This window comes from Theobroma cacao, chromosome 5, assembly GCF_000208745.1.
Source record: "Theobroma cacao cultivar B97-61/B2 chromosome 5, Criollo_cocoa_genome_V2, whole genome shotgun sequence".
In the NCBI taxonomy this organism is placed as follows: Eukaryota; Viridiplantae; Streptophyta; class Magnoliopsida; order Malvales; family Malvaceae; genus Theobroma; species Theobroma cacao.
Genome location: NC_030854.1, coordinates 3,853,700 through 3,877,609, shown reverse-complemented (window position 1 = coordinate 3,877,609; position 23,910 = coordinate 3,853,700). Strand labels below are relative to the sequence as shown.

The window sequence follows — 23,910 nt, the reverse complement described above, 5'->3', positions numbered from 1 at the left end:
CTTGGAATTTCCGAATTTTTTAATTTCTTGTATAATATTTTCACAATGAATATTTTTCTCATTGACACTTTGGGTTTGGTTAGAGTTTGAACTGAAACAAGAAGTAGTTCTTAAAAAGTGAAGCATGTTGTATTTTTGATTTATTCTCCTACATAAGGGGGTTTCTACTGCTCTTGTGGCACTTTATGTCTTCTGCCTACAGAGGAACATTATGTCTAACATGCCTAACTTACAGCTCAACAGACTAATTTCCCAAAGACTCAACAGAAATCAATATAGTACCATCGAACAATTAAAACCAGAACTCAGAACATATATTGGAAATAACACAATGCTTACATTTTAAAGAAAATACCTTTTGTCCGATACTGGCTCTAATTACTATCGGGGCTCCGGAATGAGGATTAATATCATAGGAATAGTCCCATGATGTAATCCATGATATAATTAATTTTGAAAAAAAATGTATAGATATATGCAAATTTGCTTGATCTTCCTCAAGTTGGAAATTTTGGAAAAACTTTTCATATAATTGATCAATTTTTGGTGGAAAGAGTTCTCTTAATAGTCCAAACCAATTCCATCAATATGAGAACCATATTGGAAATTTGTATTGGGTTTCAAATTTGAAAAACATTAACCAAGAATGTCGATTATGTTTGTTGTTGAAAAGAAAAGTATTGAACCATGCCTGTTGATAATCCCAATAGTTGAAAATAGGGCAATGGTCAACTGTTTTTGCAAAATTGTTTGGAAATCTTTGAAATTGATTTAAATTTTCTCCTCAATCTATGGGCCTTAAAACTTTTCAAATCGCAACCGTAGAATGGGTTTCAAGAGTAGGGTCGTTTTTATCAGTATAGTGTTTGAAAAGAACAGACCTTGTTTAGATTAAAATATTTTGGTAATATTGTTGGGCCTTTTGCAGATCCCATAGTTTATAGTGCCATCCTTGGAAGGTTTTTCGAATGGCTATTTGGGGGTATTCATGATAGAATCCTTCTTCAATTAATAACACATTTTGGATATTTTTCTTTCGCAAATATTGAGTTTAGCTTTTTTAGGAGGATGATGTATGGGATTGTGTTTAGGTCAGTGTTTGGTCTTCAAAGAAAATTTTTTGGAGGGTTTTGGGTTGATAAAGCACAATCTTTTTTTTCTTTGCGAATTTTATTGCTGTCAAAGCAATTTGGTTAAGAGGGATTTGTTCTTTATTTTAGAGGCTAGGGCTAGCGCAACCTTTGGGGATTGGGATAAAGATTCTATCCATTTTTTTACTTGGGAATCTATCTCATATGGGTCTTGGAAGTCTTGATATATTTGTAATAGTTTTGAGTACATTGAATTCATGACAACAATCAAAATGAAGTTCTCTGCCAACAATCAAAATGAAAATCAAAATGAAGTGCTCTAATACCAAGACCAACAAGGATCGATCACCGGGGAAAATAATCAAAATGAAAATATATTGGAAATAGATATTGGAATACAAGGAGACTGGAAAGAGAAGTTCTGAACTTGATTCAGAGAATTCTGCCTTATGTTTGAGCTTCTGATCCTTGTATAGATGGATCTTACATTTGAATTTTCATTTCATTTCAATTTGAATTTTACATTTATTTGCAGAGAATTTGTTTTTTACTGTGCGCCTCGTGATGTCTTTTGGAAGGGAATCTGCTTTTTACTGTGCGCCTCGTGATGTCTTTTGGTAGGGAATCTGTTGCTTTTTACGGTGTACCTCGTGATGTCTTTTGGCAGAGAATATGTTTTTTACTGTGCACCTTGTGATGTCTTTGTCACGACCCGAAACCTCCCTCAGGCCCATGACAATTGCTGCGACGTCCCGATTGACACTCATTATCCGGAATGCCAACCGGAACCCCACAAGGCTTACATATCAGTTTCTTTCCTTTCTTGTGAGCAATCATTGTTAAATATCGAGTTTTTAGAGAATATATACTATTTTAGATCAAAAACAATCAAAATAAAATTTTCACCACATAGGGGTATTTTGGTCATTTTTTTTTCAAAAATTTCGAAACTGGCTAAAACGTAATATACAAGTACAAAACACATAATTCATATTCAAAATGAGTTTAAAAGTCTAAAATCTTCATTTAAAACGAAATTACGGTTATTTGAATATAATAAGAAAATAAAAGAAATATTAAGGAAAATATTCTATTTTCTTATAAAACAATATTTATAGAGTTATACGTGAATAATTTTTATAGCGTAAAAGCTAAATAAATTTATACATACTGAAATACAGTAAGCCAAAATATTTAATTTAATTTACAATAACAAGAGGGCCCCCGAATAAACAAAAGTAAAGAGGACTGTGAACCTACGGTTTGGAAAATGCAGATCCAATGGTAGTCCTCGATGAGATCAGCTATCTACAGTCTATACTGAACCTGAAATGGGTGGAAAGGAGTTGGGTGAGATTTTGCAATCCCAATGAGTAAACAGACATTATCATAAATATCTAAAGGCGAGTAAAATGGAGGCAAGTTTAAACAACAAATTTCAACCCATTTCATAATGTTTTCAATTTATTTCTTAAACCATAAAATATTTGTAATTTACCAAAACAGTTGTTAAGGCTTATGTCTTTTATTAAAACAAGGCTCAAGCCAAAACTAATCCTCGGGGATACCTTGGCCGAGGCATCTAACCGAGTCCGCCAAGGGTGTTAAAATATTCACACGTGAAACACATTTTTATTTTTAAAACCAGCCGTTCCTTGGCGTTGGCCGAGTTACACATTCACGTGGGGGTTCGACGTGAAGTGAGCTCTAATACTACCCCAGGAGTTACCCTCCTCGCCTCTACAACCGGAGTAACTATATAACTGGGTTTACCGTGCCCCTCTAATAGGCAGTCCACGGAAACCCGTCACTGCAGTGACTAACCCACCAATTTTAATAAAATTTCGACAGTATAACGTGGCTTTTATTTATTTATCCAGCCTGCATAGTAAAAACAACTTACATAAATTTCCCAATGCACTCACAAAATATAGCCACATATACTCATTTCTCATAAGCCATTCCTAGGAAAATATATATTTTTCAAGTCAATTTGCAGCCTCCAATTACTCAATTTCATAATCAATACAATATATTTTTATTTGTCACATTTATTCCTAAAACATCAAAAATCCCGTTTTAATCTCGTTTTCATTTCATAAAATACATAAAGGGCATTTAAAAATAAACTCTAGATAATTTACAATAATAATAAGTTTACTCACCGTTTGTACAAACTAAAAGCTTTCTAAGCGCCCCGATCACTACTCGTCGGGTACGACTTCTTTGCCTTTTCCGGAAGGCTCTCCTCCTAGACACATTACAAAAATTTACACAATTCATCACATTGATGCTAAATCACTATATAATTAACTTAAATCCTATACTAATGCATGGTATGAAATGCAATAGCCTAAAACGGCTTAAACGCGGTATTAACCTATTTTTGGCACTTTGCCCGATAAATTGCTAACGCGCTCCATTTTAGCTCTAAATCATCCCATTCTCTCTCCAACATTTCTAACCATTAAATATCAGCCAATAACCTTCTAAAAACAACAAAATCAGCTCACTCCCTTCCTTGGAAAATTCGGCCAAAAATGGGACATTAACTCGGTTAATTTTCTACTTTGTTTTTCTATCACGTTTAATCGTTTTTCATCATTTTCTCTTCATTTTCCTTAGAATAAAATCAATTCATCATCATTGTACAGCATTGAGCATCCAGCCAAGAGTGGGTATTGTGAAAATTTAATGATTTCTTGCCCAATTTAATTTCTAAACACATTTAACTAACTAAAACTATCAATTTAACTAAAAATCAAAACCTAAAAATTTCAATTTCTCTCCCCTAGAATTTCGTCCAGCCCTTGATATCACTTTTTGATCTCTCTCCTCAAGCATGCTAAATGGAAATAAAGGCATAGGAAAGGTAGAAATCAAGCTAAAATCGAAAAATCTTACCGTTAGACGCGTAAACGGTCGAAAACCGCGAATTTCCCTTTGAATTTTCTTGTTTCTCTTTGGTTTTTCTTTTTTTCTTCCTTTCCTCTCTATTTCCTCTCTTTTTCTTCCTTATGGCCGGCCAGCACTCAAAATTTGGGTTTAAATGGCTGACTTTTCATTAAAATAATATTATTTCATTAAAAAATGCCACGTGTCACTTTCCCATTGGCCCATTTTTAAAATTTCATCCATTTGTTTCCAAATTTTCACCATACACTTGTCTCATATATTCATAGCTTAGATAAAATTCTCAGACTCATCCAAAGTCTCGGTGGAGTAATTTTTGCAATTTACACTTTTACCCCCGTAAAAGTCAAAAATTACATTTTTGCCCCAAAAATTGAAAAATTGCCCATAGACATATTTTTCATCCCTTATACTCATACCATTCTCCAATTTGTCAAATTTGATCTAAATTCTCTCAAAATCTCAAATTTTGTCCGTGGGTGGCAAAATTACGATTTTGCCCCTAAACTCCAAAAATCACCAGAATTAAACTTTTTAACTTCCTATCATTAAATTATACCCCAAAAAGTTAATCTTGATCGAAAATTTCACTCCATGACCAAATTATTATCTCAGGTGGCAAAATGACGATTTTGCCCCTTAACATCAAAAATTTCAATTTTACCCCAAATGAACCATCGAACTTCGAAAAATCATTTTTAGTCAGTCCTTGACTGTAAAATGTTAAATTTCATCCTACGATTTCTATTTGAAATAGTTCGAGGTTAAATCATCTCAAGTGTACCGTTAGTTATAATACCGATTTTCGTCTATTCTTAGAAACTTCTCTAGTGTAATAACATGTTACTCAGTGTATGTATGTCATGACATTTGTTTATAGGGTCGGGTTTTATAGTCTTTTTGCAGAAAATCTACTTTTTACTGTGCCTCTCGTGATGATAGGGAGTTTGTTGCTTTGTCTTGACATGTTTGTGTGCAATTTCATCTCTTTCTTCTTGGAGGAATGCAGTCTTTATCCTGAGAGAGGTTTGCTGTCGCTCTAGATGAAGTAGTTTCCTCTTGTTCTGGTTCTTCATCTGAGTCCAGATGACTGAGCATTTCTGCCATTATTCTTTTATATTCAGTTTTTGTCTTTGCTTGAGCAAGTAGAGCACTTGCGTTGGATTTTTCTTGCAAGAACCTTGCATTTTCTTGGGAAATATGAGAAATTTTGCATAGTTTTAGATTCTTTTCGAACCATGTCAGTAGATATTGGTGATCATATTTTTATCATCAAATTTGTCCCACCATTTCATCTTAAATGTTCTGATTACTACTGGGGCTCTAGAATGAGGATCAATATCATAGGAATAGTCCCATGATGTAATCCATGATATAATTAATTTAAAAAAAATGTATAGATACATGCAAATTTGCTTGATCTTCCTCAGGTTGGAAATTTTGGGAAAACTTTTCATATAATTGATCAATTTTTGGTGGAAAGATTTCTCTTAATGGTCCAAACCAATTCCACCAATGTGAGAACCATATTGAAAATTTGTATTGGGTTCCAAATTTGAAAAACATTAACTAAGAATGTCGGTTATGTTTGTTGTTAAAAAGAAAAGTATTGAACCATGCCTATTGATAAGCCCAATAGTTGAAAACAAGGCAATGGTCAATTGTTTTTGCAAAATTGTTTAGAAATCTTTGAAATTGATTTAAATTTTCTCCCCAATCTATGGGCTTTAAAACTTTTAAAATTTGGGTCGTATAATGGGTTATAAGAATAGGGTCGTTTTTATCAGTATAGTGTTTGAAAAGAGTAGAACCTATTTGGATTAAAATATTTTCGTATTATTGTTAGGGCTTCTGCAAATCCCATGGTTTATAGTGCCATCCTTGGAAGGTTTTTCGAATGGCTATTTGGGGGTATTCATGATAGAATCCTTCTTCAATTAATAACACATTTTGGATATTTTTCTTTCAAAAATATTGGGTTTGGCTTTTTTGGGAGGATGATGTCTGGGATTGTGTTTGGGTCAGTGTTTGGTCTTCAGGGAAAATTGTTTGAAGAGTTTTGGGTTGATGGAGCACAATCTCATTTTTCTTTGCGGACTCTATTGCTGTCAAAGCAATTTATTTAAGAGGTATTTATTCTTTTATTTGAGAGGCTAGGGCTAGTGCAACCTTTGGGGATTGGGATAGAGATTCTATCCATTTTTTGACTTGGGAATCTATTTCATATGGGTCTTGGGAGTCTTGATATATTTGTAACAGTTTTGAGGAACTCTCAGTTTCTTTTTGTAATTCTTGTTCTTCTTGGGTACATATCTCATACCATGATTTAATAGGTTTCTGGGTCAAATTTTGGGAAGGTTTGTCTTCCTCTTTCTCTTTTCCTTTGTCTTTCTTTTTGTTTTTCAATTTTGTTGGCATGTTTTTTTCTATAAAAAATCTCTGGTAAGAAAGTCTGGTAAAGAATTTTCTTCTCCTTTGATGTATTCAATATCAAAATCAAAAACACTTAAAATTGCTTGCCATCTGGCAAAATTTTGTTTTGATGCAATAGTTTGGACATCTTTTTGTAAAATCTCTTTGGCTGATTTACAATCAATTCTTAAAAGAAATTTTTGGTTTAATAAATCACTTTGAAATTTTGAAATACACAAAACAATTGATCAAATCTCTTTTTTGATAGTACTATAGTTTTGTTAAGTTGGAGTTTAATGTTAGGAGGTATACTGGATTATGTATTCCTTTTGGTTCTTGATCTGTTTGAGGATGCCACCATATCCTATTTCTGATGCATCTATTTCTATGATTTATAGAAAAGAGTCTGTTAAATGTAAGCATGAAAGTTCTTTTATATGGGTTTTTATTTGTTTGATTATTTCAGTATGGGTATTTGTCCATGGAGTAGGGTTTTTTCTTAGCTTATCATGGAGGGGTTTACATATTTTATTTAATCCAGGATAGAAATCAATAACATAATTAAGGCTTCCTAAAAATCTTTGGAGTTGGGCTTTGTCTGTAATTTTGTTAGGAAAACTGTCAGCAAATTTATTTGATCTTTCTATTGAAATTATGGTTCCTTGGGTCACATAATGAGCTAAAAATCTGATTTTGGTCTGAAACAGGCTGATTTTGGATTTGGACACAACTAATCTATTTCTTTTAATAATATCAATAAATATTTTGAGATGTTTAAAATGTTTTTCCAGATTTTTTGAGAAGACTAGAACATCATCAATATGTACTATGGTTAATTGAGAATATGGGTTGAATATTTCATTCATTATTCTTTGGAATTCTGATGGGGCATTCTTTTGGCCAAAAGGCATCACATTCCATTCGTATTGTCCAAAAAGGACAGTAAAGACTGTTTTGTATCTTTCATTTTCTTTGATTTGGATTTGCCAAAATCTTGACTTCATATCAAATTTTGAAAAAAAATTGAGCATTGCAAAGTTTTTGTAAAAGATCTTTCTTTGTTGTAATAAGATATCTAATCTATTCTAGTGCTTTATTTAATGGGTTTATGGTTAATTACTAATCTTGGTATTCCTCTTTCTATTTTTGCATTTTTTACTACATAAAAAGCGAAACAACTCCAGGGTAAATTACTTTTTCTAATTAATGTTTTGTCTAGTAAGTCTTGGATTTCTTTTTTACAGTATTCTTCCATTTCTTTATTCATTTGAATGGCTTTGGCCTTTGTAGGGATTTGTTTTTCATCAAAATTTTTTACATATGGTAGTTTTACTTCATGTTCTTTTTTGTTCCAAAAAGCATTAGGGATATTAGAGCATATTGTTTTTTCTATTTCATTCTTAATTTGTTCAATTTTTTGTTTAATGTTGTGAGTGGTTAATTGCTGTTCTAACTTTTCAAAAGAGACTTTCTTTTTTTAAATAGGTGATTTGGTTTTGTTTATGATTGATTAAAGAATTAATTTGATTTGTATGAATTGATAGAGATTTTAACAAATTAATGTCTCTGACTCTTGGTTTTTCTACAAAAAGGAAAGCTATTTTGGTTTTTAATATTTTGGTAGTGATGGCTTTGTGAGTGACTTGATACGGCTGCAATAATGATATAAAAGGAGTTCCTAAAATAATATCTTGAGTTATATTATTGACCATTAGAAAAGGTGTTTTGAACTTGATTCCTTGGTTACATATCTTTGCATTGGATATTTTGTATGTAATTTTGAGTTTTTCACCATTGGCTATTTTTAATCCTTCTATTGTTTTATCATAGTATTTTTTTGGTATAATTCCTTCTTGGATGCAATTTTGACTTGCACTAGTGTCAAATAGTGCTATTGTTTCTAGTTGAAATTCTTCATTAATTAAGAGTTTTATTTTTATTAGGTATCTTTGGATGGATACTTAAGTAAGAATCATCATATATTCTTGTGTTTTTTGATCTTCTGTTTTTGATTCTGAAGAGCATTGGTTTGTCTGAATTTCTGTGTTCTTAACAAATTCAATTTGTTGTTTAATTTGTTATTATTCTTTTTTAAGTTCAGAGATTTCTGCCTTTATGGTTTTTATTTCTAAATTTAATTCTTCTTTTGCTATTTTCCTTGGTTTTGTTTTTTCATTTTTGTCAAAGATGATGCTTTTAATGTTATATATAGGTTCATGGTATAGGAGGTTAGTTTTATCGGATTTTTCTTTTATTGAGTCTTTTAGTTTTTGTAAATATTCTCTCTTTAGAGTTGAGTCTTGTATCTTATCAGTGATTTCAATCATGAATTCCCGATCTTTTGTTAAGACTTGTATTACATTTTCAATTTCTGTTGAGGATTGAGAAGTTGTTTGTATTTCATCTATCTGCCAATTTCCTAGATATTCTTCTGTTGCATCATCATTAGTTGTAGATTCTAAAAGTATCTCATTAATTTTTTGTTCTATTTCTTCCTAAAGTTGGAGTTGATTAATTTTCTTTTTAATTTTACAATATTTAGAAATATGACCAGTTTTTCCACATATAAAACATTTATTGTTTTATCAACATTACTGGGTTTGTTTTGTTTCTTTTTTTGTTTTGTGTATTTCTTATATTTTGGTTTATGATAATATTCTTGAAAATTTTTCTTGTGTTTTGTTGGTTTTTATGTAAGGATTAGGACTCTTGCTACTCAAGAGTAAACCTTGCTCTCCAAGTCTCACCGTGGAACTTGAAAATTGAAATTTCTTCCTTCTTTTTGAGGGCATGAGATCACAATATATCCTTCCTTCATAATATTTTTAAATGTTTTTAAATTATTTAAATAAATTTTTATTTTTTATTATATTCAATCAAATCCCTATATTTTTATTTTAAATTAAATCAGTTCTCAAGATTAACAGTTAACTAACTTTACTTAATAAAAACGTCACTTGTTATTTACTTTCATGTGACAACAACATGACGTTAATGTAGAGAAATACCATGTGAGCATTTTAGTATGCTATGTTGACATCTATTGTGATATGTTAGCATGTTATGTTAACCTCATATTACATAAAAATAAGAAGTGGTGCTTTGATTAATAACATTTAGTCAATTTTTAGTCATAGAGGTTTGGTTGAACCAAAATAAAATTATAAGAGTTTGATTGAATACAATAAAAAAATAAATATTTATTTGAATTTTTGTAAATAATTCAGTATTTTTTTTATGTATTATGCCTTTTTTCTAATAATACAATATCAAAATATATCCTTCCTCCAATCTGGTATGCAAGAATAATACTGTAATACCTTAACCTAAATAACATTTGTATTATTGTATTTATAATCTCTCAAAATGTAACAATAGAAAAAAATAAATCCTTTATTTTTTTTGAAATGCAACAAATAGATTCTTTATTAAATTACTTCATAAATAGTTGGGTTTATATTAGAATTTTTTTATTTTAGGGGTTTATTAAAAAAATTAATCAGGATTGGTTTAAATAAATTTATTTAATACTAATGACTACTTTTCTTTTTATCGGAAAAAAACCCTAAAAGAAAAATAGAGGCTAGAAATTAGGAAAAAAATCCCTTCAATTGAAGGATGAAGGTAAGAATATATTCTTTAATTTTATGAAATCTTGTATTTTGCATAGTTTTGCATAAAACTAGGTTAACCTAGTTTTCAAAATAATTTAAGATTCAATTAAGTTTCCAAAATATTTTAAAAAATAATAAGCTAAGGAAACATATTTAAAATTTTAATATTATAAAGCTCAGTATGTATATATTTAATTTTATTAATATATTTCTTATAAAGGATTAATAAAATTTTAAAAATAGTAATGCCGACGGAATTTTCCAAATGAATATTCTATTGGAAAATTTTAATTAGTAATCTATTTTTCCAAAGGAAAATTTCGATGGAAAATTTAACAGGCTTTATATTTTTTTAGCCCCTTAAACTTTTCGATGGATTTCCGATGTATTATTTTCCATTGGAGAAAGTTTGGTAGAAGTAATTTTATTGTGCCAAAAAAAATTCCAAAGGAAATTTTCCATTGAAAATTTGTTGCAAATCCTTTGGAAAAAGTTAAATAATATTTTCCTCGGAATTTCGTTGAAAATTTTCAATAAAATTTTTTCTGTCGAAAAAAAACTAGTTTTCTTGAAATAAACGTTTATTTCAAAAAATTTCAACTTTCTGACAAAATCAGTATTGTTTCGGTCACTTATGATGGTTATCGAAGGAAAATCCTTAAAAAAACCTTTCAATGGTTTTTGTAACATCTCTTTGCAAATCACCATTCCTTAACGCAAAATTGCGATCTCCCTCTTTGCTATCTTTCTCTACAAAAGTTATCAAAAAAAAAAAAAGAAGACGTAGCAATAAAGTAACAAAATCTAAAATTTTTTTACTCTTACAAAAATTAAGAGAAAAGAAAACTCAAAATTAAAAGTTACATTCAGATACTATTTAAAATTTTTTCTCTTTTCTACGTCAAAAAATCTAATATTATTACTACTATACAAATTTAATAGTTATTCCGTTTTTTTATGAATTTTTTTCTTTAATATTTGAAATCGTATATAAACTCCTAGTAGATTTGTTCCGCTTTAGTTTATTAGGTAATTGAAGATGGTATAAATACCCTTTATAGTAATTATAATCAAAATTAAAATTTATATAATTTATTTTACAAAATAATTTACCAAAGAGTTTTAATTTAATTTTAAAAAATATTATTTTTCATAAAAATTTTATAATAATTTTTAAGTTGAAAAAAAATAACACCAAACAGACTCTTAATAAATAACTTTTAGTGGTCTTTGTTTTTTGTTTTTTTAATAATCTTTACAAAAAGAGATAGAAGAAAGGAAAATCGTGATTTGCCTGAAAAAGGTCAGATCAAACGGGCAATTAGTATAATATCTGTGGTCTTGCGTGCCTATGGAATTCATCTTCTAAACATGTGATGTTATCGTGTCCTAAGTTTTTTAGTTTAGGGGGTGACATAAATAGCCGCCAAGAAACTGGGATATTCTTTTGGGAATAGGATACAGTACTTTTCCTATATGCCTAAGAGGGCGGATGGCGTTCATACCAAGGTACTAATTGTTGGTCTACCAAGGACTGCCAGCCTGTGCGACTTGGTGGAAATTTAAAGCTGCTTGCTATGACAGATTGCTTGAAATATTTTAGTTTTTTTTTTTAAATTCTGATTAAAGATAAAAACAAATAACATTTCTTTTGAGTAATTGAAATTTATTTCATATGATGAAATAAGCAGGATAGGCAAAGCCTAAATACCAGTATCAAGAATTATACAGTAACAATGCCCAGCTCATACTAAGTTCTACGTGTGAAGGATTGGTATTACAAATAGTTAAAGAGTTAAATCTAGCTCGAATATTAGCAGCTATTTCAGTAAAAATGGAATCATGAGGTAATGTTCTGGAGGTATGCTTCCTTGAATCCCTCTCCCTCAAAATATGATAGAAATAGGCAGTCCAAGCCGGACGCAGCAGCAAAGAAGAAATAGTCTTCCGTTTCAGCACAGAAATAGCCCAAGTTATAAGTTCAGTGTCTCAGTCTCCTAAAGATCTTTGGTTCCCTGATGTTTGCAGCACCCTTCTCCACACAGCTTGAGAGTAGCTACAAGTGAAAACAAGTGGTGTCCGCTTTCCTATTCTAAATTGCAAAGAACACATGTAGGAGAATGCAAGGAAATCCCCCATGACTGAATTCCGTAGAAAGTACTTAAATCTGTTCAGGATATGCAGCCAAGCAATAAAAATGAATTTTGGAATATGAAATCTAAAACAGATTAGCTCGTGCCAAGGAACATTAGCAGCTTTTTTATCCTTTAGCGAATCCCAAGCGTCAGAAGTGGTGAACTTCCTGGAGCTGGATGCTAGCCAAATGACTACATCCTGTTTATCAGCGACTGGTTCCATGATGCCACAAAAACCAATCTGAATCTATACTTTAGTAAAGAGATCACGCAGGAGGCCAAAACCAATGACCATCCTTGATGACATTAGCAACTTTAGCTTCATCTGAGATAGCGGAATCGTACACTAATTTCATGCCAAACTTATCCAGTAAAAGTCCCGATAGATGCCAGGTATCATACCATAGAAATGTTCCCTCACCATTACTAGTCAAATGTTGAATCAATATCTTTGCTTTTGCTCGTAGCTTCAATAGCTTCCTCCAATTCCAGCTACATACTCCTGGAGATTTTACCTGCCAATTAACGTTGTCATTACATTACATGGTTGCCAAAAACTAAATAACATTGTTATTACATGGTAATTTTCAGTTCTATTTACATGGTCATTTTATAAAAAAAAAAAATCATTTTGTGAGCAAGAATTCGTTTGAATAATAGGCTGCATAACGTCATGTCTGTCAAGAGGACAGTAGTCACACCATTCTACGCCCACAGTTTTGCAACATACGTCCATCAAGGAGACGTCCTGGCAGGTGGCCACCGCCCATATAAAGTTAACAAGATAATTTGAAGCTACTCGTCTATTGGGAAACATAAATACGGCCACTAGGTGTTGATGAAGAACGCCCTGGAAAAAGGAGGGTAGCTTATTGTCTTTTAGATAAGAAAGGATCAAAGCTCACCCCACTTAATGGTACTATGCTGGATGAGAAAAATAACAAGAAAAACATAGTTCACAAAAGCAACTAGATTCTTTGTCGTCCTTTTCTTTTGGATAAGCTAAAGAAATACAAAATATCTTTGCTAATATTGTTTATCCAATATATATTCTATTTCATTTCATAATGGTGTTTATCTTTCTCCTATAGCTGTGGAATATTGTGAATTTCACAATGAGCTTTCAATATGTAGTAGCGCGTCAAAGAAAAAATAATTGGAAAGCAGCAGTGGGCCATTGTGGAACTGGAAGAGGTTGGACAGGCTGCTCAAGATGTACCCAGGCCGCCCCCTTGCAATATCAGTTAAAATAAGTGTTCACATCATGAGAAAAGAGGTATAGTAGGTCACCAAAGTCTTTGCCTGTTTAAATTAAATCCGAAATTGACGTTGAATATTAAAATAATTTTAAAAATATTTTTTAATTTAAAATCAATCAATTATGTTCAATCACACAATTAGGTTTAATTAATTGAAGGGCCGAGTTAGGTACAAAAATTATAAATTAAAATTAACGATGTTACAAAGTAAAAGAGTTAATTGAATTATTTAAGAAATTTAGTTATGAAAGTAGTACTGTAGCTTTTTATTTGACTTCATACAAGCCTTCTCTTAAACAAGGAAAAGAAAAGGTATGACCCTAACTAAGAAATGTTTATCTTAATTTTCATCTTGCTCAAGAACTAGTTTGGCCACCTCTTGTTCGTTCAAGAACAAATTTGATTAACATTTCCATGTTCTCATAAGATGATCCACCTTTCTCAATAGCCTTAGTTGCTCTCTTCCCGAACTCTTTTGCTCTTTGTCTTCTTTCTTCTCCTTCGTTGCCTTTGTCCATCACCTTGTCTATAGCCTGCTTTATTTGTTTCCTTTTCATCAATAAACCAAACTTATCCTCCATTCCCCATGTCACTGCAGCCTCGACTCCCACACTTGCGCCAATTCCCAACACCTCCACAACCAACTTCTCGTTGAGAAATTGCTCGGCAAACAACGGGCAAGCTGCTATTGGCATACCAGCACAGATGCCTTCCATGGTTGAATTCCATCCACACTGTGTTAAGTGTTGAGAAAAAATCTAGCTTGAGTGTTGTTTTTGTTTAACTAAGTATTGGACAAGGGTCCATTTTGCTTTGTTGTACTAGTTTGATAAGCAAGAGTCCTTTTTGCTGCTACATGTCCTTTGAACGTGTAAGCATTGCATGCTTACCTTAATGTTATGTTAAACACTTGGTGATTTTGTACAAGTGTTAATCATGCATTTCATGTATATAATTATGTATCTTTCTTCAGTTCATGGTATGATCAATATTAACCAAGTTCCTCTATTTTCCATGTCTTTACTTTTCTTCTTTACATGATTGATACTTCTATTGTGAATTAACAATAACATGGTATTAGTGCTCATAACCGATCCTTGAGTCACTTAAAATACTTACAAACAATCTTAAAATCTCATCTTTCTTCTACCATAACCCAACTTCTTTTCAAACAATGTCAACTTCAACCTCAATTGTTACACAGCAATCACCACCTTCTTTCAATGGTTCAAACTATGCTGTTTGGGTTGTAAAAATGAAAGCATTTCTCAAAGGTGTTAATCTTTGGAATGCTATTGAGTTTGAGACTGAATTACCAGTGCTGAAGGAGAATGCTACGTAGGCACAAGTGAAGTAACATGAAGAAAACATTACAAAGAGATATAGAGCTCTATCTTTCATACATTCAGCTGTGTTTGAATCAAATTTTAACAGAATAATGAGATGTGAGACTGCAAACCAAGCTTAGAGTAAGCTTGAGAAAAGTTTTTGGGGTTTGCAAGAAGCAAACAGGTGCTTTTGCAAAATCTCAGAAAGAAACATAAGCTTTTGAGAATGAAGAGAACTAGAGAGTAGGTGCATTTGTTGAAGATTTGATGAAATTGGTAAACCAATTAGACTTATGGGAGACTCACTTATTAACTTAAAGGTGGTAGAGAAGATTATGTTCAGCTTATTAGAGAGGTTCGATTCCATAATTACTTCTTTAGAGTAAGTAAAGGACATCACAGAACTTTCAATATCAGACTTGGTGAGTGCTTTGGAAGCTGATGAACAAAGGAAGGCAACAAGAAAAGATGAAAAAGTTGACCATGCGTTGGCAGCTCATGCAAAAGGTAAAGCTCCTGCTGATTCTTCATTTAAAAAGAATTCAAATGAAAGCAAAGAAAATGACAAAGCTGGTATAGCTAATGGAATGTTTCAAAATAAAAGAGGCAAGTTTCTAGTATGTTCTTATTGTAAGAAGAGAAGCCATTTTAAAGCTTATTACTGGTTCAGACTTGGGGTCAAATGTAATGCATGTAAGCAGCAAGGACATGTAGAAAAAGTCTAAAAGAATAAAGCTGAGGTTGCAGATAAAAAACCTCAGATTGCAAAACAAGTTGAGAAAGCTGAAGTTGTAGAGGAAGTCTTGTTCATGGTTATTGAAGTTCTAATTTAGCAGATAAAAACCAATGGCTTCTTGATAGTGCATGTTTTAATCATATGACTTCAATGGTTGAGTTATTCTCTGAACTTGATACTGATCACTGTTCTTTAGTTAAAATTGGAAATGGCTTTATACTAAATGCTATAAGGAAAGGAACAGTTGCAATCCAAACTACTTTAGGCACCAGGTATGTTCTAAATGTGCTTTTGGTTCCTAAAATAGCTCAAAATTTATTGAGTGTTGGCCAGTTAGTTGATGATGATTATATGTTGGTATTCAAAAATAATGCTTGCATAGTTTATGAACCTTCTGGTGTCTACATGATGGCTGTTCCTATGGTGAGAAATTGTTTTCCTGTTAAATGGGGAAATATGTGTTTGTCTACAATAGAATCTTCATTAAAACAAACCTATTTATGGCACAAAAGGCTAGGCCATTGCAATTATAAGTCTCTACTACAAGCAATTGCCTCTGGTTTTTTGTTGGATTTTCCTAAATTGCATGGAAATGGTCCTATATGCAGCTCTTGTCAGTATGGTAAGTTGACTAGAAAGTCTTTTCCCAAGTCAAGTTTGAATAGAGCAGTGAACAAATTGAACTTAGCTCATTCTAATGTTGCTAAACCTATGAGTGATCCCTTTTTAAATGAAAGTAAATACTTTGTTATTTTTATTACTGATATGTCTAGAATGACCTGAATTTATTTCATATAGCATAATTCAGAAGTGTTCTCAGTGTTTCAAAAATTCAAAGCTAGAGTTGAGAATGAATTTAGTTGCAAGATCAAGACACTAAGGACAGATAATGGAGGAGAATATACTTCTTTAGAGTTCACAAGCTAATTGGAGAATGAGGGTATTCATCATTAGTTAACAACTCCATATTGTCCTGAACAGAATGGTGTCGGTGAGAGGAAGAACAAAATAATTGTTGAGATGTCCAGGTGTCTTCTGTTTGAAAAGATGCTTCCTAAAAGCTTCTAGGCTGAAGCAGCTAACACTATAGTTTATTTGCAAAATATCTTGATCAGTCAAGTTGTGAATAACAAAACTCCCTATGAAGCTTGGCATAACATCAGGCCTTCTGTGAATCATTTAAGGATCTTTGGATCCATTTGTTATCTTCATGTTCTTGACAAACTTAGAGATAAGCTATAGCCCAAGGCAAAGATGGGAATTTTTATTGGCTACAGTCAACAATCTAAAGCTTATAGAGTTTATCACATTGAGTCTAGTAAAGTCTCTGTTAGCAGACATGTAGCATTTGATGAAAGAGCATACTAGAACTGAGAGCACAAGCAAGTGTAGTATACCAAAATTTTAGATGAAGATGTTGATCTTCAACTTGTAAGTAGTGATGAGATGCTTGATATAGAACAGATTGTAAATGAACCTTCTGTCAGAGGTACCCGACTGTTACAAGATATTTATGAAAGTTGTAATGTAGCAGTATCTGAGCCTGCTACACCTGAAGAAGCTGTTATATTCCCAGAAGGGAAAGAAGCTATGAAAGAGGAAGTGAAGATGATAAATCTCAATAAGACATGGATCTCAGTAGATAGGCCTAAGCATCATCATGTTCTTGGAGTGAAATAGGTGTTTAAAAAGAAATTGAATTCTGATGGTTCTTTGACCAAGCATAAAGCAAGGCTTTTTGTCAAAGGCTTTGCTCAATTGCCTGATGTAGACTATCATGAAACATTTGTACCAATTGCAAGAATGGATACCATTCGATTGCTGATAGCATTGTCAGCTAAGTTTAAATGGAAAGTATTCCATTTAGACATTAAATCTGCTTTCTTAAATGGTGATTTGTAGGAAGAAATTTTCATTAAGCAACCTCATGGTTTTAAAATTGAGCCTAGTAGAGACAAGGTATACAAATTCCATAAGGCTCTCTATGGTTTGAAGCAGGCACCACGTGCCTGGTACTGCAAGTTTGATGACTATTTGAAGAGTCAAGGATTTCAAAAGAGCAGTAATCAAGCTACCTTGTATATACAAAAAACTAGTGATCAAAATCCTTTGATTATCTCATTATATGTTGATGACATGTTAGTTATAGGAGAAGATGATCAAAGAATTACAAAACTTAAGTTTGAAACGCAAAACAAATTTAGAATGACTGATCTTGGACAGATGAGCTATTTTTTGGGATTACAGATTCTTTAACGCAATACAAGAATTTATATATTTCAGTCAAATTACATGGGTGAAGTTCTGGACAAGTTTAAAATGTTAGGTTGCAAAACTGTAGGAGCTCTACTTGTTACTCATGAGAAGCTGTTAGTTAATACGGGATCTATACTTGAAAATCCTTTAGCATTTAGAAGCTTGATAGGATCACTGCTTTAAATTTGTGCTTCAAGGCTTGACTTGATGTTTGTTGTGAATTATCTGTCTAGATTCATGCAAGTTCCTACCACTGAGCTTTTTTTAACTGCTAAAAGAGTGCTTATATATTTAAGAGGTACTGCTAATCTTGGTCTTCAATTCACTGATTCTGATGCAAAGTCAATTGCGTTAGTTGGTTTCTCGGATGATGACTAGGCAAGATGTGTGGATGATTGCAAAAGTACTTCTGGATATGTGTTTACACTTGGAAATGGTGTCTTCTGTTGGAATTCAAATAAGCAAGAGACTATTGCTCAATCCTCTACAGAAGCAGAGTATATAGCAGCAGCTATAACTCCAAATCAAGCCATCTAAGTGAAGAAAATTTTAATTAATCTTGGTTTTCTTCATGTGCCTCTAGTCAAACTATTGGGATGAGCCCTGTCGCCAATTGGGATTGGTTAAGGCTTGATTCCAATCATGCAACAACATCATTCATGTTGAATGATTAAAGGTTTTTCTTCATCAATAAGACATCAATTATAACAAGTTATAAATCTAATTGGATGAAGTCCATGAGATTAATATGCCTTGCAAGGGAACTGTAATGGGTTGCAGTTATGAGATTCTTATGCATCAAAGTGTAATCTCAAAATGTTCCTGGTCAATGTATCATTGAGATTGGACATCAATGATACTTAGAGACTGGTACATTCTATGTTCCTTACTTGAGAAGTAAGCAATTGATCTCATAGGTTAAAGTATAGAGATACTTGAAACTAGAATGTAGGTGCTTGCCTAGGAGAGCAAGTTCACTGAACATGACCCGCCATGAGAAGTGCATTTGGTATTTCACTCAAGTGTCTATGCAATACTTCTCATGTGTCAGTTGTATAAATACTCCCTAGACTTGAGACACCAAGTTGTCTTATGTGTGGAGTGCTATGCTTTGATTTTATCTCTACGGGTGCCTAACCAAGGATGCCAAAACAAGATGCTTTTGGATATAGCATGAAGCATGTGAAGGCAAATGAGTGGTCAAGATAAGAACCATCACCCCAAGTGATGTAGGGGACATATCCTAGCTATTTTTGGTTGATATTAGCTTATTGAAGTCCTTGGCTAAGGCGAATTGAAGATTATGAAAGAAGTTTCATAAGTCTTTATAAAGCTGATGATCAAACTTTAAGAATGAATATGGAGATCAATAAGAGTAAACACTGCACCATGCTTTTATCATCTCCGGGATATATGATGAGGGAATGAATTACACTGAAAGCCTGATCACTAAAAGGTTGAGTCAAACCATCTTAACTCTTCTAACATTTGGGTGGCCATGATGAATTGCTAGATCTCAATCTTGGTCTATGAACTCTACGTAGTTAACTTGATTAATGATAAATTTAAAGTAGTTTAAATTTATCTAATTCTAAGTTTAGCTTAAGAATTATATGTTGAGTTCATTGCCAACATGTTAGAAGCTTAATGGGTCACACACCTAAAATGAATGTTGAAAATAAAATAGGAGAAGTGATTAAGTTGGACTTAATCAAAATAGAAGTTATGAGCTTCTCAAGCACTTGATTAAAATTGTTTAATTAAGTTGTGCCTAATTAACTAAATTGTTTAATTAAATCATTGGGCCTAATAAATTAAATTATTTAATTAAGTTATTGGGCTTAATTAATTAAATTAAACAATTAAGTTATTGGGCCTAATTGATTAAATTTGTTTAATTAAGTCATTATGCCTAGTTAATTAAAATTGTTTAATTAAATTGTTGGGCTTAATTAATTAAATTGTTTAATTAAGTTATTGGGCCTAATTGATTAAATTAAACAATTAAGTTAATTGGGCTTCTTAAGGACTTAATTAAATTATTTAATCAAATTATTCGATTAATTGGCAATTACAAAATAGTTTTGTAATTAGGGTTCAAAATTAATCCAAGGTATAAATACCTTGCTATAGCCTCCAAACAAGAGAGTGGAAAACGGTTGAAAAGAAAAAAAAAAGTGAACGGCACATTAGAAATTTTTTCGTCTTGCCGTTCATTGTGTGAAGAAAAATAGTTTTTCATTCACTTCATTTTTTTTTGTGTGTTCAGCCCCACAATTTTGTGTGGATTTTGAGTTTATGAAACTCATCTTTGCTAGCACATTGTTAAGGTTAAGCACTTCCAATCCTTACAGACGAATTTTTCTTATTCATTGGTGTGGATCACCATTAGAGGCTGCATAAGAATTCCTTGGACAGCTTTGGTTTGAGGTGGTTGAACTTTTTGAAGGCTGATTTGGTGATTTAACAAAGGATTCATCAACCTTTGTTATTTAGGTAAAGTGATCTGATCATATAATTTTATTTTCATTTACTTTTGTACTCAATTTAGCATGAAAGAGATCCTAGGAGGTCGAGGCATAAATTTAATTTTTAAATTTATTTTCGCTGCGTTTTATTTGCATTTGATGCATGATCAGCCCTCACCCAACACAAACTGTATGTGGACAACAAGTCTGCTATTGCTATGGTGAAAAATCCTGTTTTTCATAGCAGAACAAAACATATCAAGGTCAAATACCATGCCTTGAGAGAAGTTGAGAAGAATCAAGAGATATCCATTCAACATTGTAGTTCCAGTGATCAACTTGCAGACATTCTAATTAAACCTCTGCACTTGTCCAGGTTTGAGGAACTAAGAAGCAAATTAAATGTTCATCAAGCTAGTGTTTAAAACGAGTATTGAGATAAAAACTAGCTTGAGTGTTATTTTTGTTTAACTAAGTATTGGACAAGTGTCCATTTTGCTTTGTTGTATTGGCTTGATAAGCATGAGTCCTTGTTGCTGCTACATGTCCTTTGAAAGTGTAAGCATTTCATGCTTACCTTAATGTTATGTTAAACACTTGGTGATTTTGTACAAGTTTTAATCATGCATCTCATGTATATATTTATGTATCTTTCTTCAGTTAATGGTATGATCGATATTAACCAAGTTCCTCTCTTTTCATTGTCTTTACTTTTCTTCCTTGCATGCTTGATACTTCTGTTGTGAATTAACAATAACATTAAGAACCCTCCAATTGCAGGATGAGACAAGATCCATATTTGAGGTGCCCAGCCACGGATTATAAGTCCTCTATCTTTAACCCTCTCTTCAAAACCTTCCTCTGCAATCCACTTCTCTAATCCATCTGATTTTTTGCCTCCTCTTATAACCCATATAAATGCCTGGTTTGACGCTTCCAGGCCTAAAACAAGCTCCACGAGTTGCCAAGTTGCGAGGCCAGATATGCTACCAAGACAGGCATAATTACTGAGACAGGTTTCTTTGAGTCAAGCCAGGGCTTCAAGCACTGGTTGTCATCTATTGAGGCCTTTTGACCTCTCTCGGCTTTGTCTGAATTCAACTTGTTGCAAGCTGAAAGCGGGCCAATACACCAAACGTTGTCTCCTTTAACTATTTTATGTTCTTTGACATATTCACTCTCCAGTTCTTCAAAAGTATTGACCACAATTCCGTCAGCTATTAGTTCAACTGCTCTAATGTTACCACGCATATTTGTCAAATCATTTGAGCCAGGATTGAGGTTTACAGGCAACTGAGCTTTTGTTAATTCCATTCGATGAGGCAAGCCAGGCACCAAAAAGGACTCAAACTTAGACATAGTTTCATGCACCTTAGAAGCCTCTAAATTATGAGTACAGGAGAAAGAAAAGCAACCCCATTCCATCAAGGAAAATCCTTGGAACGTTAAACTTGAGAGCAGTGTCAACTGTCCAAGGTAGATTCTTACCAGATATGATGCAGCTAGGTCGGGATTGTAATTCATTGAAGAGTTGCTCAAACGGTTGTTTTAGCATGCTAGCAGCCTTGAAAAACTTCTTGACCAAGTCACGGGTAGGAAGCTGGTCCATGTTTTCAGACCCCTCTGCCAAGCTAGCCAACCGGATCTGATGGAATTTTGAGTTGGAGAAGTCGAATGTGGAGACCAGACTCAACAGCATGTTTAATGGTCGACTTGAATCTTATGGTATTAAGGGGTGTGGTGACAATCGAAGCAATCACGCCATGCACTGCCAACAGTCTTGCCCTGTCTGTCATCGGTAAAAGGTGGCCAGGGGACATTAAGGGCATCAAAACAACATGAAGCTGATCTAATTTTGAATCCATGGTGAAATTGGGGTAATGGAGAAACTGATTATGCTAGTCTTTAATCTGAAATATATAGATAGTCCCTTTCTGACTTGATCAGCTTGGTCGGGGCTTCATTCAATTTTTTTTTTATGGTTGCATGCTTCTTCTGCCATTGCATAGAAATAAATTATTTGTACAGCATATGACCTATATATTTTTAATTGTAACACTTTCACCAACTAGCTACTTTGATATAATACACATGCATACACATACATATCTATATATCAGCACTTGAAAGTAGTAATGGGAACGTCAGAATTTAAGGCTATTTTTTATGGGAATGAAAAATCGGAAGGGGTGAAGAATTTTCTTTCCAATGACAAGGCTGCAACCATAAAAAGCAAATAAATGGAGCAAAATAACCAATTAAATTAAAAAAGAAAATCCGTTCTTTCAGTTTTCCTTCTTACCATTACCAGAAACGTTATAATATTCAACGGTAAGCTTGGCATGTGCAGCAGGACGGGTGGGCGGCAAGCATGAGCAAATGCTTCTATAGTGCTGAAGTTTCTTAGCCAATTGCAATTTCAAAATGGGACTATGGGAGGCAATGGCCGCTGTTAAACCCCCAAACAAAAAAATGCACTAAAACTATTGGAAGCTGATGATCATGGGTCTCATATATTCTCTATGACAACGCATGTGCAAGTGTGTCAGTGCTTATTTTGCTTAATTGCTATATAAATATTAAGTCAGGTCAATAATTAATAGACTGTCATATTGCCATATTTTCCTTTTAACTTTTTCCGAAAGTAGTACTTTTCTTACTTCATTTTTACCTTTTCTTTATTACTCAAGAACAAGATTTATTACACCACCAATGATGTCCGTTAGAAAAGCCCCATACTCTCAATGGTTACATAATGGCATATTAGTAACTATAACTCAATATGTACATCAAAGCTCTTTTGAGTGACTGGTACTCATTATGTGCATTAAAATATGTTCCTGAGTAACTATTTTTTCTGCTCTATATATAAAGCTTTGACAGTTTATTTAGGGATAAAAAAAAAGATTTCTTTGGCAATAGCCAATAGACTCACATTTAACTCCCAATCTCTAGCCTTTCAAAAAAGAAAAAGAAAAAGAAAAAAACTCCTTATCTCTCTAAATACTTTTTCTCAAATTCTCTTCTACTTACCCATTCTGTGTGCTATTCTCCACTTTACTCTGCTACTTTTCTACTTCCTTCCATACTCTCCACCTTACTTTATTACTTACCTATTCTTTACACTTTGTTCATCATAACTTGCCACGACATCCAATACTTTAAGGGTTGCTCTAGTCTTCATATTTGTCATGTTTGACACATATTTTTTTACTTATTTACAACACTATTTCTCTCTATCACTAGAACCCTTTTACATTTCAGCAACTCTATTAGGGATGAGCGTTTGCAATAAGTTAAAATTTCATTGGAAAAACCTTGCACTACTCAAAGAGATGGACAATTTCACTAGCAATCAAAATGCACCTTTTCCTACTTATATCTAAGCCTTGATGAAAATTATCTAAACTTCTCAAGAGAGGATACAAACATTGAAGGATAACAACAAGCGAATAATAGAGATGATATCCCAACTTGTTTCCGTTACTATCGTCACTTCTTAAGCTCAACCCACACACCTTAATAGTAATAAAAATGTGTTAAATAGAGTTACTCCTACGATTGTAAATACAAGTGGGAGTGGAAGAGAAAATATTGTTGATACGGTAGCCACTGGAAATCCCAACACAATCAATGCCTCTGTGATAATTCTACCAATCACTTTTATTCTAGTAATCTTACCAACCACCACTAAAGAT

General features: G+C 32.8%; 2 pseudogenes; both read right to left on the bottom strand.

Annotated features, from left to right (window-relative positions):
* LOC18598080 lies at nt 11,747–12,727 on the bottom strand (annotated as a pseudogene).
* LOC18598079 lies at nt 13,755–22,077 on the bottom strand (annotated as a pseudogene).